Source organism: Primulina tabacum, chromosome 1, assembly GCF_025594145.1.
Source record: "Primulina tabacum isolate GXHZ01 chromosome 1, ASM2559414v2, whole genome shotgun sequence".
Lineage (NCBI taxonomy): Eukaryota > Viridiplantae > Streptophyta > Magnoliopsida > Lamiales > Gesneriaceae > Primulina > Primulina tabacum.
Window position 1 is genome coordinate 33384107 of NC_134550.1, and position 18372 is coordinate 33402478.

The following is an 18372-nucleotide window of genomic DNA, read 5'->3' on the forward strand; positions in this document are numbered from 1 at the left end:
CTCAGCTGATGGATAGAAAATCAAGGTTTTCGATCCAAAGAAAGAACTAAAGCATGAAGTTCAGTTACTGGCTGATATAGTAACCAAGGGGCTTTTGGACAAAGCAGGGTCTTTTGCTGCTCTTACTTTTGAAAAATTTCAAGCCATCACTGCTATCATGGCAGGACGAAGACTTAACTAGAAGCGCATTATCTTCAAAATTTTGAAAAATATGCTCCAATCTACCAAGCAGTCCAAGGGATTTGCTGTTCAGCTGAGTTATTCGATGAAAGTCAAAGGATTGGTAGCTGTTGATTCAGAGAGATCATCAAAGTTCAAAGTATTCAATGCCAAAAACATTCAGCCACCAATGACAAAACTGGAAATGTCTCCTGATCAATTTGTTAAGATCAAGCAGGAAGATTAGAACTCAACAGCCTGCTCCCAAGTCAGTTAAAAAGGCCAAGACTCTGGCACAACTGAAGACTACCAAGAGAAAACTGATCATCAGTGGATCAGATTCTAGGGAAACACCTTATCAGTTGATTACTAAGAAGCAACGGACTCAAAAGACAAAGCCAGTGGCTACGTTGGCATCTATTCCAACTGAGAGACTAAAATCTTCAGATGCTCAACAGCCTATTCAGGCTATTCCTTTGATAGCTATTCCAACTGATAAGAAAAAGGAATCAGCAAAGGTTGCAGATCCTTTGATCCAAATCAATCGACCTTTGATCCTTGCCCCTGCTCGACCCAAGGGAATCGTCATTCAGGAACGAGTGGACACTACTCACTCTTGACTGAACATTCCACATATTCTTACTGATGAGAAAGGAAAAGGCAAGTGGATTGAAGAGCCAAGGCCATCCAATGCCATTCAGACTCACATTGACCTCATCTGGGAACAGGTCAATGTTTTTGCTGAATCAAAACTGAAGATTTATGATGCATGGACTAAGTTCAAAACGCACTACATTTGCTAAACAGCTGAAAAAAAAAAGTCAAAGCTGAATACATTCATCAAGCTGGAGGCAACTGTTATCAGAATGGTCAAGGCTGCTACAATAATTCAAGCTTTGGGGAGAAAGAACTATTTCTTTGATCAAATCAGAGCCAAGAAGTTGGGCCAACTGATTGAGGAATTGAAAAGCAACTATATTCCCACTAGTCCAACTGCATATAATGATCGAGCTGTGCTCACGCAGCTAGAAACTGATCTTATGGCTCTGCAATCACAGATAAAATTTTGGGAGATGGATCAAGAACTAATCAATCATGAAGGTACTTCAGAAGATGAAGAAGATAAATCGCCTTCTCAACACAAAGAGCCATCCCCTGTACAAGCTGCTGCTTCAACTGAAGAGCCAGTACAGGATGTTTCTCAATCTTCTGCTGTTGATCATCAAATCTATTCTGAGGCTGACTTAACACTCGCAAGTATTGATGAAATCATTCAGTCGGTAGTACACGAATCTCAAACCGCTGTACCTATTTCTGAATCATTTGATCACTCAACTTATCAAGCAGCTCAAGAGACTCCTATTAAAGAGCCCGCTGAGCATGTTGTATCTGCTGAACCAGATGATCAAACTGATCGAGCGATTGCTGACACTATAGAGGCTCAGTTGTTCAATATTGACAATTTACCAACTGACGAGCCAGCACAAGTCTCAGCTGATTATCATACAGTAACATCAGTCGATGATCCTCCAGCTGAAAATCACATAGACTCTCATATTCAGCAAGGTAACTCATCTGCTGCTCAGGATCAATCATCACCTACTCTAGTTCAAGAAGCAATAACTGAAACAGCTGTTCCAGAACAGACCATTGATAAAACGATCGTATCTCACAGGACCTTGGTGGTCTTTGATCAAGTTTCAAGGGAACAAGAACCTGAAGCATCTGGACAGTCACCTCCGCATTCATCCACTGATTTTGACTTAGTTCTTGAAGAAATTCAGGATCTTCAGAATAACATGAATCAGGATGATTACTTCCATCAACAAAATTCAGCATACTCAACTGGCTCACACTCTAAAGCTAGAACATTCTGAAGTATTCAATTCAGAGAAATTGAAGGTCATTCAAGCTGATGTAACCTCTCTCTCTCTCTTGCAGTAGATGACATTCAAAAGAACAGGGGTTTAGCAAAAAGTCTCACTGCAACTCAAGAGTCTATTAGCAAACGAGTTGAAGGTCTGGAGACTTCTGTTTCAAGAAAAATAGACCTGTTGCAAACCACAATGCTTACTGCTATCTCAAGTATCTCCACTACTGTCAATGTCCTATCAACTGATGTTCGAAGATTATCTATTAAAATGGATACATTTGACAAAAAAGGGGAAGAGATTAAAGAGATTCTAGAACAACAGAAGAAGTCTTGTAGTTGAAGAGCAGTCAATTTGAAGTAGCAGTTCTCAGTTTGAAGTAGCAGTTCTTGTATTTTTGAAGATCATCGGTTTTAAACTAAATTGATCAAATTCTTATATTATCTACAATGAGTTCAGCTGTTCAGTTTTTATTGACTTAGTTTTGTCAAACACCATAAAGGGGGAAATTGTTGAAAACTAAGTTTCGGCGTTTGACAAATTGCGAACCAACTTCTTATATAACTGAATACGAGAAAACTGAACTACACAACTGAATGCGTGCCAGCTAAACATTATACACGTCATCAGTTGAATCAGAAATATAACTAATTGATCAGTTGGTAACTAATCAGTTGAAACAATTAGTTATGTGTTTTCTAGCAAAGTATCTTTCAGCTGATCCCTCAGCTGTACACGTCATCAATTAAGAACGAAAACTGACAAGGAGTACACAACAGACGTCAACAAATAGTGGAACGCCGTATTTCAGAGATTGCAATATACGAATGTCAGAGAATATCAACGTGGCAATCAACGGATATAAAGATTCAAAACGTTATTTAATATTACCGTTGAGAAGGAAGCTTATAAATAGGTTAAGAGAGCAGCTGAGAAAAATATACGAACTACCATTCTATTCAAGCTTGCTATTACTCTGCTGAAATCACAACTCACATTCAGATATCAAAGCTCACTCTTATCAGATTTATCAGTAGCAATTAAGGCTACCTTTACGAGCTTGTTAGCACTTTGAAATCTTCTATTAGATTCATTCAGTTGTGTTATATTCAGTCACGTACTGTAAAAGTTATTGTATACTAAGAGTTTCAGTTTTGGCAAGTGTTAAGTCCAAACTAAAGTGGGTCAGTACAAAGTTTGTATTCGATCAAAGTCTTTTAGTGGAAATCCTATCTTCTTGATAGAAGGGGTGACGTAGGAGTTATTCCATTCTCCGAACATCCAGAAACAAATCGTGTGCATTTAATTTCAGTTACTTTCGGTTATTCTATCTTTCAGTCAGTTTACTTACCGACGACATACCAAGGGTCAGTTTGTCACTAAACCGAACTCAATATTCGAAAAGAATACAAAACTCGATAGTGTTTATTCAACACCCCCCCCCCCTTCTAAACACTTTCCACCTATTAACCGATCCCTTCAGTGATTGTTGAACTTCATTTTGATCTTCCCATTATCAGTGACTGAGTTGTACTCATAGATTGAGGGAAGCTCTGGAGAGTATATTTCCTGAGTAGCCAGCCCCAAAAATTTACGAAGGCCAGTAGATTCAATTTTCTGAAAACACTTTGAACTGATTCATCGTGGATGGAGAGAATCGATTCGAAATAGATAACAACAATGTTCAATAGGAATGCAGGATTTTGTGTTGCCATTTGTAGTGAATTTGCCGTAGAGAGAAAGAAATTGTAGGTGATTTGCTTATGAAGATTTGAGAGGTAGAGAATTTGAAAAATCTTAAACTGAAAACTGAGTAGGGTTGTTCCTCAAATATGTTTATGGAATTTTCAAGTTTCATACACGTGTCAATCCGTGAGAAGTGTGACAATAAAGTCAGACGTTTCTACCATTTTACTAATTTCAGAAACTCAATCTAAGCATTTAAACAATAATGTGTTTTGTTGAAGTTATTCATTTTTGAATTAACATAAATTATTCAGTCACGAATTTCATTGTAGAACTTGACTAAATTTCAAATCAGATAACCTATTTGATAAGATCATATGGTTCGAGTACTGAACAATCAGTTTGAAACTAAATTAGTTCAATTCATGAGCAACTGACATCTATCCTATCAGTTAACCAAATAATATTCATTGTTCCCCCTAGATTAAGCATTAAGACAAATCATTAAGCCCTAAAATATTTCTAAAGTAAGAAAACTTAATCTCTGGTAGCGTCTTGGTAAAGATGCATGTTGCTTGTTGTTTAGTTGAGATGTATTCCAGTCTGATGTCCTTTTTTAGAGAATGATCTCTGATGAAGTGATTTTTGATATTAATATGCTTAGTCAAGAATTGAAAACTGGATTATACGTAATCGCAATTGAACTGGAGTCATCACAAAAAATTGGTGATTCTTCTGCAATTACTCCGTAATCTTTTAGTTGTTGTTTAATCCAGAGCAGTTAGGCACAACAACTTCCAGAAACTAAGAATTCAGCTTCAGTTGTCGAATTCGCGATGGATGTTTGCTTCTTGCTAAACCATGAGATCAGTCTGTCTCCTAGAAACTGATATGATCCACTTGTAATTTTGCAATCTAGCTTACATCCTGCATAATATTTATCTGAATATCCAACTAAATTGAAAGAATAATCTTTAGCATACCATAAGACTACATTTTGTGTGTCTTTCAGATATTTCAATATACGTTTAGCAGCTAAGAAATGTGATTGTTTAGGGTTAGCTTGAAATCTAGCACATAAACATACAACAAACATAATATCAGGATGGCTAGTAGTTAGGTACAATAATGAACCTATAAAACCTCTTTAAAGTGTCATCTCAACTAATATTCCTTCTTCGTCTTTATTTAGCTTAAACGATGAACTCATGGGAGTGGGTGCAGCTTAACATGTTTTAGTGAAAAATTTCTTGATCAGTTCCTTCGTATATTTAGTATGACTGATATAGATATCAGTTTCCACATGCTTCACTTGCAGATTGAGAAAGAACTTGCCCATCATACTCATCTCAAATTTATTATGCATTAATTTAACAAACGTTTCACATAATTTAAGATTAGTTGACCCAAAAATAATATCATCAATGTAAAATTGAACAAGTAGGGTATGATCTTTATTTGTTAAATTGAACTGTGTCTTGTCAACTATTCCTACAAAGAATCATGATCAATTAGAAATTTTGATGAAGTCTTATACCAAGCTCTGAGAGCTTGTTTAAGACCATATAAAGCTTTTTTAAAGTGATAAACATGGTCAGGAAATAAATGATTTGCGAAACCTAGTGGTTGTTCTACGTAAACTTATTTCTGTAACTGACTATTTAGAAATGCACTCTTCACATTCATTTGATAGACTTTGAAATTCTTGAAATATGTGTAGGAAACAAATATTTTGATTGCTTCTAGTCGAACAACTGGAGCATACATTTCATCGTAGTCAATTCCTTCTTCTTGCATACAGCCTTGTGAAACTAGCCTTGCTTTGTTGCTTACAAATGAACCGTCTTCGTTCAGTTTGTTCATGTACACCCATTTAGAACCTATAATAGATTTTCACAGTGGAACTAAAGTCCAGACATTGTTATGAGTAAGCTGATTTAACTCATCTTCCATAGAATTTACCCAACTGGATTAGTTAGAGCTTCATCAGTTTTCTTTGGTTTTAATTGAGATATAAAAGAAAAGTGTACGAATAAATTAAAAGTTTGTTTTCTAGTTTTTACCCGATCAGATAGGTTACCTATTACCAAATCATGTGGATGATTTTTAGTCGATCTGTAGTTTTGATTTGTCAAACTGTTCTGTGTAACTGGTTCAGTTTGCAACTGACCAGTTTCATCTGCTTCTGTTGGAATGAATTTATTTTGGGTTTGAATATCATCTTGTTGTTCCACAAACTGATCATCAGGTACTGAGTCATGTCCAACTGGTTGATATACCACTTTAGGTTCTGGTGTTTGAAGCAAGTTTCTGATAGCATGAATTTCATCTTCACTGTCATCCTCCAAACTGATATCTGTTAAGCGGTTGGTTAGCTCAACTGAATCAGTTGGCTTATCAATTAGTACAGTTTCATCGAAAACGACATATATTGATTCTTCAATAATAAATGTACTCTTATTAAATATTCTACATGCTTTACTAACTGAAGAATAATCCAAAAATATTCCCTCATCAGAATTACATCAAAAGCGGTTAAGTGATTTTTACCATTATTGTGAATGAAGCATTTACACCCAAATATTTTAAAGTATGAAACCACAACTTTCCATGCTAGATCTTATAAGGTGTTTTCGAATTAATCATTAATCTGTTCTGAGTGTAATATGCTATGTTAACTGATTATGACCGAAACTTTTGTGAAGTACTAGAATCAGCAAGCATAGTTCTAGCTGCCTCCTTAAGAGTATCCCCCTTAAATTGAATTTCGTCCTCGAAATTCGCTTATCTTCGATAAACAAAAAGTTTAGACTCATAATTCTAGTATCCCAATGATCCACGATTCTGCTGCGTCACTCTGATAAAATAAGTTTTAAGTTGTCCTTATGTCTCCTCAATCTTAATTAAATTGCCTTCAACATCCTCGTTGCGAACCTCAACTTAAAATAGCCTATGGTAACTTAGTTGTGTTCCTCTGTGACCTCGAATTTGACTTTCTCGCAATTCCTCATACTAGGAATGAATGTCCAAACTTATCGCACCTTACTTTCTTATACTATACCCATAATGTTCATTGCCCTATTACATTAGCATTTATGCAGCTCAACCTAAAAAATCTTAGCACCAAAATTACTAATCGACTTCCATCCCCGATAATACACTTAAAAAGTTAAACATTAACTCAACCCCATAATAATATTAGACTAAGATCCTTGAATCAAATCTTTATCTTACGTCAACAAACTAACGTAGCTTAACTATTACAAGTACATCCCAAACATCAAATTGTTGCAAACTTAAAATTTCGAGTGGTGTTAATCCATAAAACCCAAAATAGACAATATCGACCTTCTACCTAAATAATAAAACCCTTCTAGTATCAATTACATTTTTAAACTATTTTCTTCCCTATTACAATATAGTTGAGGTCTAAGAGCTTGGACTTTCCTCATTGCGACGAATGTCGCACTCTGACGTATCCTCAATGCTTGATTAATTCTAGTGTATAGAACTTAATAAGTTCTCTCATGTTAATGATGGACTAACTCTAATAAATCAACCTCCCTTATAACCCATAGGGTTCTAGAATTCCCATATCAAGATTTTAGATTTCTTACGCGATAAAAATCTCAATATTCGTTCAGTGGTAACATATGTTGAACACAACTAATTCCCTTTTGTTTTTATTTCACCAAAAATTTCCGTATGAACACCTATTTCATAAACTTAATATTCAAACTTACCCAACCTAAATCGTCTTAGATAACATAATTCCAACACACATATCTGCTTAATCCTAAGTTTCTTAATGACTTTCAAAAATTCCTCAAAACATGGTGTCTAACTCACTTCTTACTCGCTTCTATCAAATAACCTAACTATCAGTCATACTCAAATTTCTAGAAAAATTTAACCCTAGCAAAGGTATAATTTTAACTCTTAAGATCATGATTAAAAGTTATGCTACATCAAACCTTAAGTTTCCAAAAATTAAGTTAACTTAATGTCTAATCTTATAACTTAACTAATTGATACAATTTTCCTTAAATTGTCATCACTTTAAATTCTTAATTTGCCACAACATTATTTCACTAACGCTTAAATTTTCAAGCTCAATATTGATTCATCCTATAATGCCATTGGTTGTCATTTCTTATAACATTATAACCCAGATATAACAAGGTTCTAAATATCTCTTCAAGCCTAAGTCACCAAAAATTCCTATCATTTAAACCATTCAATTTTCACTTATTGCTATATCAGTCCTCAAATTTCTTAAAAATTGCAAAATTAATTGTTAATTCCTTCGAAACTTATCCACTTGGTCATGAAATTTTGAAAATTCCTCAACTACCCATAAGTTCTTGGTGTTCCTAATTTCATTTTATAGGTTTTCCATATTATAAAGTTCAATAACCTTAAGTTTATTAAACCCAAAATCGATTCCCATAACCAATCTTACATTTCCATAAATATTAAAATCCCAAATTATACATTTTATACTTCTAAAGATCGTTATAATCTTCGAATCATTATTCCTTATATGAGATTATCAAAAATTAACTCAACTAGTAACCACGAACCATCAGTATTTTTTCAGAAAATCTACATGTCTCAAAAGAATTCACAATCTTCATGACTAACTTATGATCCAAAAAGTAGATCATTAGTACTACTAACCAAAAATTAATATAGTTAAATCATTTTCAACCTCTCTTAATACCCAATATTCGAATTCTTAGAAATGTCAAATTCCAAACGTAAACAACATGCAATCCAATCTAGTTTTTTTAAAACATTTAATCTCCAAAACATATAAACAACTAAACATGTACTGTAAAACATATATCATGTACACATGCAGGTGATAGCATTTAAAACATTTAAACTTATAGACTTGAGGCTTGAAAACTGAGCTGCAGAAGCTGACGGTGGCACAACCCTATACAGGACCCTTGCTCAGATACCAACTGAAACATCTGCTGATTTTAAAATGCTACTAAAACATTTTTTTTAAAGATACGACCGAAAATACACACACATCAACATTTAAATAAGTTAAATATGTGTTTTAAAAGGTCATCTAACCTCTGAATAAAAATAACCGCAGTTAATTAAATTATAAAATGAAATCAATCTCCTAGTCTATTGATTTTAAAGAAAGACTCGAACAGATAACAAAATTCTGATAAATAAATAACGTATAACAAGATTCAAAAACATCTAACCATATTGCTTAAACACATGTCTCATTGACATATTATGCAGAAAAAATGCAAGGTCCTCGAGTTTTCACATACACCCCCAGCTCAGCCTACTCAGTTTTCAGCGCCTCCAGTCTCCATAGCCGAAAGATCACCTGCATCAATCACACCTAGTGAGTCTAAAACTCAACACGCCTGAATCGTTATAACAAGCACATATACATAACATGCGACAGTGAAAAGTATTGTAATTATAATACATTTCATGATCTTAAAAGCATGAACTTAAACATAATGTGTCAAAGCATATTGTGTCAAAACATGTCTCATCATATCAGCATATACGTATTCATTTCTTTATTTGAATTCCGTTCATTAGTTGTGATTTCGTATCATCGTATTAGTCGATGGATCCATCTACGTATAACCGTGGTACCCCGCGGCAGGGACATCAGCGATGGTATTACCCATCCACTGAGACTTGGCCTTAAATGTCATCGTATATATTCACAATCAACTCTCTTCCTTCAACAAATGTCATCATATTAGTCACTTATAAAAATCATGCATATACGTAAATTTCCTTAAAATCGAGCATGATACGTATTTCTCATATTTACATAAAAATTCATGTCAATGATAATGTATTCATTTAAAACATATCGATTTGTGATCAGGGCGCAATAGGACTGCTAACTCGATCCAGGTGGCAAAATGACTATTTTGCCCCTGGAAACCCTAAATGGCCATTTTACCCATGGATCTCAAAATTTCGGCCCGAAGCCAACCAAACACCTCAAAACATATTATTATCGTTTCTTAGATGTAAACTCGAGCTCGTTTTAGAACTTATTCAATTCGTTTTAAAACTTGAACCGAGGTCCCGGTTTTAATCCGAGTCAACCCGAAACTTAACCAAAACTTTCCAAGCTTAAACCACACCTTAAACACACCCTACCAGCCCCTAAACAACTTGTTTCAGACCACCTAAGACCCTCAGAAAAGGCCATATAGCTGCTGGAAAATTCTTCCCTTAGTCACCAACAAACCCTAGTGCTCCTAACTCTCCAATATTCAAACCTAGCACACACTAAGCCGGACCAGCCCTGAACAAGACCACCCAAGGACCAAGACCAAACCCGTGAACCTTCTCCTGGATCAACCGACCCATGGCTATAGCCCCCATACACGCGGACGTGCATGATACTACAACAACAACTCACTCGAGCCCTTACACGAAGCACGCCTACTCGTTCCTCTCTTGGCTCGCAATTAGCCGCGCATTGACCTCCCTAGGCAACGGCTTAGACCCACCAAGACCCGCACCATGGCCGGGTTCAACCCACGCAGCCGAGCCTCTCTTCCGTTCCTCACCCGATCGTTTAAGAATCACCAAACACCCTAGGATTCGATCGGCTCTCCCATGGCTCGATTCAAATCCAACTCCAACACCTAGAAACCCATGATTTGAATGTGCACAGCCCTTACAAGCCTTAACCTAGCATCCCGTTTCATGCATAAAGAAAAACGTGAGAACCCAACCGAGTAAATGTATATTTTCATGTAAAAATTGAGTAACACCATGTAATTCAATTGTTTAATTAATATCATGCAAAAAATATTAAAAATGCGTATCATGATGTGGTTGATGAGAAAAATAAGGTATAGGGCGTGCCTTTGCGTTTTAAACGCTCAAAACCTTATAGACAATTGCGTAGAACGTGCACTGGAGAGACGGGGAAGGAAACCTTTGAAGAACTTAGTGAAAACCCAAGGAAAAGAGATGGTGAACTCTTGAAGAAAGCTGCTGGAACATGGAGGGGGGCGGCAAAATGGTTGGGGTGGGGAGTTTAGAGTTTTATAAATATGTTTAGGTCACTTAATTGTACCCTAATGGGCCAATAAAAATAATTAAAAGAGTTAAAAGGGTTTTGGGCCAATAAGCAATAAAATAAACCTGATAAGCCTAAATATATTCTCGAAAAATATTTCTTCTAGGTACGTTTTTGAAAATATTGCCTGAACCCTCAAAAAGTCTCTCGATTCGCTAAATTTTGTGTGCCGGTTAAAAATATGACATGTCGAGTAAAAATACTCCGCCAGGGCCCATTTTCGAAAATCACATTTAAATACACCATATATTAAATAATTAAAACTAATTATTTAATAAAAATATTTTTCCTTAATTATCTCTGGTCTCCGTTCTTCGTTCGAGCGCGAAAACTAATAAAATCTCTTATGCATGAAACTTTAATAAAACACATAATAAAACACATATTCATGCAATAATCATGCATTTAATGAATTAAAACAATTTAATAAGATACAAAAAAAAATTGATAACTTGCATACATGTGGTTCACATGGACCTTCAAATTTTCGGTGGGTCGAACTCGACCCACATTTCAGATCTGGGTCGAGCTGAAGAGTTGGGTCGAGCTCTTCACAGATCGGCCTAGGCTTGGGTCGAGCTCTTCACTCAACCCACTCTCCTAGATCGATTTGGTTGATCTAAATGCGAACAAAAAACATCTAAATCAAATTCATAGGTCGAGTTCGACCTAATAAAATTCAAAATAAAAGGTTGATTTTTTACCAATACGTAATTCTCTCGTATGATTTCTTGCAGAAGAATATCTTGTAAACTCATTGTTAATCAAAAATCAAACAAAATTCCAATGGATGGTAAGGAGGATTGAGAAAGCTGATATAATATTGTAAGGTCCAGGAATTTAATTCACGTAACCTGAATGCATGCAATCTAGGGTTTTATTTTAAATTATGTGTTTAACTATTTTTATGAATTTTATGCATAATTCATGCATGATAGGATTTATTTCGTGAATTTTTTAAAAAGTTCATGCATTAGGGTATCTAGATGCATTTCGTGCTCGATCGAGGAACGGAAACCGGAGAAATTTCAGGAAAATTATTTTATTACAAGATTAATTTTTATAAATTAATTTAAGGTGTTTTTAAGTGTGTTTTTCAAAAATGGGCTTTATTGGTATTTTTACCCGCAAGATTTTTATTTTATCCGGTACGTAAATTTTATCGAATCGGGAGAATTTTTGAGGGTTCGGCTAATATTTTCAAAAACTTTCCAACAAGAAATATTTTTCGGAAGTGTGTTTGAATTTAATTGGCCTAATTTTAAGCTTATTGGACTTGACACCCTTTTAAAATTTTAATTAGCAAATTAGGGCCCATTAATTTACTTGTTAACCATTTAAATAATATCTAATTATTCCCTAAGCACCCCACTATACCTAATTCACACTCCACTCAGCCGCCCACCCCTTCAATCAGTCATCCTCTTCGTGAGTGCAACAGCAAAGAATTTTGGTTTCTTCTTTTCCTTCAAACTCAAGCTCTTCCCACGTCTCGGGTTCCTTCGAGCACTTGTGCACCAAAAACTCATCAAGGCACGCATTTTATCTTCATCTTTGCATCACATATGTTGATATTACTACTGTGTATACATGTGTGCATGAAATCTTTCGATCTAGTCAAGAACATGAGAGATCCTTCGGTTTTGCACTTTAATATTGCATTTTGATGTGTTTCTCACGTTTTCTTCGATTCTGTGCAAGGTGCTGCTGTTTTCTTGTTGGTTTACTAACTGATCATGATGAAAATAGACAGCTTTAAGGTGTAGGGTCATGACAGGGGCTGCTGGTTGAAGGGCCGAGTGAAGAAGGGTGGTCGCGTTTGTACGTGGGGAAGGGGCCCGATTGTGTGTCCGTGGTTCTTGCTGCACGAGGGCCTTCTCCAGCCCTGGACCAGACCCTGGTGGGTCTGAGTTGGGGTTTGGAATGGCTCGAACCAGGCTGGAGTTGGTGGAACGATCGATCGAGCCAAGATGAGACGAGTTGGTCGCGGTAGGAGTTTTTTTTTATGATTCTCGGTTCTTAGCAGTTATCGGCGTGCATGGGGCTTGTTGTGTGGGTTTGGTAGGTCCATTAGGGTCTGTTCTTGGTCCCTAGTAGGTTGGTTCGTGGCTGGTGTGAGCTGGTGAGAGCCGAGGAGCGCTAGGATGCGAGGGGTGCCTTGCGGGTTGGAGAAGGGAGATAGCAAATTTTCCAGTAGCGGTTCAGGGGTCTGACCGATAGCTTAAGAGCCTGATTTTGAGGTCTTTGAGACCTTTTAGATGTTCATTAAGTGTGGTAAAAAGTTTGGAAAGTTTTGGTTTAAGTTTCGAGTCGATTCGGGTTAAAATCGGAGCCCGGTCCAAATTTTAAAACGAATCGGTTAAGATGTAAAATGGGCTCGAGTTTACGTATAATAATGCTTAGGTTTTGGGACATTTTAAGGAGTTTGGTAAGCTTTGGGTCAATTTTAGATGTCCCGGGGAAAAATGGAAATTTTTGGGTTTTCAGGGGCAAAATGGTTATTTTGCACCCGGGTGAGATTTTTGTCCTATCAACGCCCCGAGCACAAATCTACTACATTTTAAATGTTTATGCATCATGATCACGATTTTAAGATTTTATGAAAATATTCGCATGCTTGGATTTAAAAAAATTTGCATTTGTGCATGATTGAATGATGGGAATTAGTTGTGGCTATCGAAGTATATGTAAATATTTAAGACGTATATTTAAATGATGATGATGAGTCCTAGGAACAGTGGATGGGTAATCCTCTCACAGATGTCCGTTAACTGCCGGGTACCACGGTTCTATGTATGATGGATTCATCGTAAATGATGATGTATGATAGTCACCTCTAATGAACTGAATTCGCTAAATGATAAATGATGAATGATGAATGATGAACGATGAATGATGATTAACGATGAACTGTATTGTCACGTCACGATTGCATTTGACACGTTTTCATTAAGCTTTTAAAGTTCATGAAAGATATGTTGATTATGATTTTTTTCACTGTTGTGTGCTACATATAAGTATTTGTTATTTATGGTACATGTGTGTTGAGTCTTTAGTATCACTAGGTATGTGTGATGCAGGTGAGTTTGATGTCGAGGAGACTGAAGGTGCTGGACTCTGAGTCAGCAATCCTGGTGGGCGACACGACCCGAGGACCTTATGATTTTCCGCACATTTATGATTTCATGTTATTGAGATGATATGAATATTTTATATGCTTTTTATTTTACTGTTTGATGTTAGGATGTTACTCTGTTACTCGTTTTCACTCCGCTATTGTGGCGCCCGGTTTAGGACTTCATAATTATTCCCTTACTAAGTGTCACATTTACCTTCAAGCTTTCTTGATGGAACTGCTATTTTTATTTTTACCTTTATTATTATTAAACAGATATTGTAGATAAAAATTTAAATATTTTCTACTATCATTTAAATATTATATACAAATATTTACATTCTTATTTCAAATATGTACAATTATTTTACAGCGCAAGTTTAACATTTATTTATAAACAGATCATCCCAACTTTCAAATGCTCTTATTTCAGCTTCAGTTATTTTCCTCCTGTTCCAATTCTGGGGTTCATGTGTCTGGAAATTACAATAGACGAAAAGAAATAGAGGGTTAAGTCTTTGAGGACTTAGTGAGTTTAAATTAGTATATGGCTTTTAAATAAGTTAAAATAACGCTTCATCATAATTATGCATGAAGTAATAGGCTTAACAATTTAGATGTTATGAAAGATATGCAATGGAATAATACATAAATGAAAATTTCATAAATTAACATTGGTGGCTCTAATTGAGCACTTTTTACGAGCCGGGTGAACCATTCTCCGGACCAAAATATTCGATGCGCGTTGTTCAGATGAACCATATACCCGGGATTTTTGACTCGTTGTTCATTGGACTCAATTTCTGGGCCGAAGCCACGTTGTCTAGTGGACTCAATTTTCGGACCGAAATTCGTTGTCCATGGCTCCATTCATTAATGGTATATCAATCCATTCATAAATATGCAAGAAAATATATCAGTAATCGAAATGAATTGTAGATGATATTTGAACATTAAATAAATTTTATTGAAATTTCCAGGCCAAATGCCAAAGGCTTTAATAGAAGAATGAATAATAATTTCATGACCTGATAACTTATAATTTAGGCTTGATTAGTAATCTGAGTTGCTGGAGCAAGTCCTAAAATATATTATGAATGATATTTATATGTTAGATTTTTAAGTAAATAGCTGATCATTTCCAGATTATTTTTTTGTTCAAAATTTAACCCGGTTGAATTTACTTAAGTTTGCAAAATTCATATTAATTAGAAGATAACTCTAAACATTACGAAAGTTGGCCAAAAAGTCGGAAATATCACAAGGAAGGTTCGGCTGCCGGAAAAACGCGTGGCCGCTGGAAGGCCAGTCACGCACCGGCAACGTCAGCGCGTGTACCTCACGCGCTGCCGTATCGGCGTTTGCGGGCTAGAAGGCCAGTCACGCACCGGCAACGTCGGCGCGTGTACCTCACGCGCTGCCGTATCGGCGTTTGCAGCCAGGTTTTTTCCAGGTTATGTAACTTTGCAAGATCTTTAATTCTTATGTTGAAAGTATTTTCAAATTTCTAGCCGATCAATACCAGATTTAAATATCGTCGTATGGATAACTAAGGTACTCCGGCATTCTGAAAATATTAGTTCCGGCAATATTTTGGGATGACGGACGGTATGTACCTTATCTATGGAACAAGAGGTACAACTTTTGTGTTCAAGTCAACCTCTAGTTTGGTGTGTATCTATAAGAAAGATGAGCGTATATTACCTTGCTTGAAACGGGATTCCGTTGCCGTTTCTCGGAATATCTTTGTTTGATTTTTCTTGTTTTTGATCGATCCTCTTACGTCACCTCCAGCGCTATATTATTTTACGATATGAGGTGAATAGTTGGTGATTTATCGGAATTTTTAAGAAAAGGGTATAGATTTTTCTTCTATCTTCTTTCTCTTTTTCCCTTTCCTTTCTTCCTCCTCCTTTCGTTTCTTTCTTTCTCGGCTGGTTTGGGAATGAAAATGAACAAGTGTTCAGATATATATATATAGCCGAAATTCCATGCTTATCCTTATTAATTTTATTTTTATTATTATTTTTATTTATTTATTTATTTATTAAATAGAAAAAATGTTATGTTTATCCAAACTTAATATTATTATATTCTTGTATTTAATTATAATATTATATTAAACATATGTATTGAATCTAATTAAAATTTATTGTACTTAATTACTTAACATATACGTTGAGCTTAATTATAATATTTTATTATATTTTGAGTATTTGGTTTTGGAATGAAAACCTCATAGTACTTGATGAATTTTTTAAGTGTATTATGATGTATTTTAATGTATTTCTAGATACTTTGGACAAATAAAAATTTGTACCGAAAAATAATGTGGCAAAATTCTAAAAATGAAAATAGTAGAATTTATACTAATAAAAATGCATTTATGCACATTTGTGTTTAGGTTGTCACAATATCCCCTCCTTTTAAAAATCTGGTCCCCAGATTTAAGAGTTATTGGAATAAATGAGGATATTGACATCTCATATCTTTCTCTGTTTCCCACGTTGCTTCTTCAATGTTGTGGTTTTTCCATAAGACTTTTATCAACTGAATTGGTCAACCACGAAGTTCCTTTATTCTTTGGTCCAAAATATTCACAGGTTGTTCTTCATATGTTAGATTTTCTTCCAGATCTATCTGTTGGTGGTCAATCAATTGGGCTGAGTCTACTTTGAATTTCTTTAATTGCGATACGTGGAATACGTTATGTATACCAGAGATATTTTCGAGTAGAGATAGACGATAAGCCACAGTGCCTATTCGTTCTATCACTTCAACTTTCCCTTCTTTCCAGTACGCTTGATTCCTTTTCTTGGTGATACTTTTAGTAATACGTAATCACCGACTTCAAATTTCAAATCTTTCCGCCTCTTATCTGTATAACTCTTCTGTCGACTTTGAGCTGTTTGTATTTGTTGCCTGATAAGTTGTATTTTGTCGATAGCTTCTTGTATAATGAATGGCTTGATTGCTCGTTCTTGTCCATTCTTTGTGCCTCTCCATTCATCCATATCCCAGTTAAGAGGAGAGCGACATTTTCTTCCATATAATGCTTCATAGGGCGCCATTTTTATTGAGGATTGATAACTATTGTTATATGAAAATTCAACTAGAGGCAAATGTTTTCCCCAGTTTGCCCCAAAATCCAGCACACATGCGCGAATCATGTCTTCCAATATTTGAATGGTTCGTTCAGACTGACCATCAGTTTGCGTGTGTGCTGTTGTGCTAAAATTTAATTTGGTACCAAGGCATTCCTGAAGTTTTTTCCATAACCTTGACGTAAACTTCGGATCTCTATCAGATACTATGGTAGTGGGGATACCATGTAACCGTATAATTTCCTTCTGATAGAGTTCAGCCAGTTTTTCCACCCCATATTTGTGACTTATGGGTATGAAATGTGCTGACTTGGTTAAGCGATCAACGATCACCCATATGCTATTAAAACTTCCTGGGAGCTGGGGTAATCTAGTCACAAAATCCATAGTTATTTGATCTCATTTCCATTTTGGTATAGGAAGTGGTTGCAAAAGACCTGCTGGTCTTTGATGTTCAGCCTTTATCATTTAGCAAGATAGGCATTGTGAAATGAAATCTACAATATCTCATTTCATTCCTTTCCACCAGAAGTGTTTTTTAATCTCTTGGTACATCTTAGATCCTCCTGGATGAATGCTGATCCGAGACTGATGTGATTTTTCCATTATTTCCTTTTTCATTGAGCTAGGCACACAAATACGGTCATGATAGAATAGTATTGCTTGTGAATTGGTGACGAAATTGATATCAGTACGGAGTTTTGAAACTTCTTGGTCCAATTCTTGATTTTCCTTAATTCTGGTAAGAAATTCAGGTTCGATTCTTAATCCGGCCAAGTGCCCACGTGAATGGATGTGAACCCATTCTCTTACTTCTTTTATTTCCAAACAAGCCATGCTAATCTTTCTACTTAAAGCATCAGCCACTACATTAGCTTTACCTGATTGATAAAGAATGAAACAATCGTAATCTTCCAAAAATTCAATCCATCTTCTTTGCCTCATGTTCAGCTCTTTTTGAGTAAATAAATACTTCGGGCTTTTGTGGTCTGTATAAATATCAAAATTGGAACCGTACAAGTAGTGTCTTCATTTTGCTAATGCAAACACTATTGCTCCTAATTCCAGATCATGAGTGGGATAATTTAACTTGTGATTCTTTAATTTTCTAGATGCATATGCAATAACTTTATTGTTTTGCATTAATACACATCCAAAGCCTTCTTTTGAGGCATATGTGTAAACCACAAATCCTTCTGTCCCTTCTGGTAAAGCTAATATAGGAGCACTGGTAAGCATTTCTTTTAATTTGTAAAAAATTTTCTCACACTCATCATTCCACAAGAAAGGGTTGTCTTTGCGAGTTAGCAGTGTCAAGGGAACAACAATTTTTTCAAAATC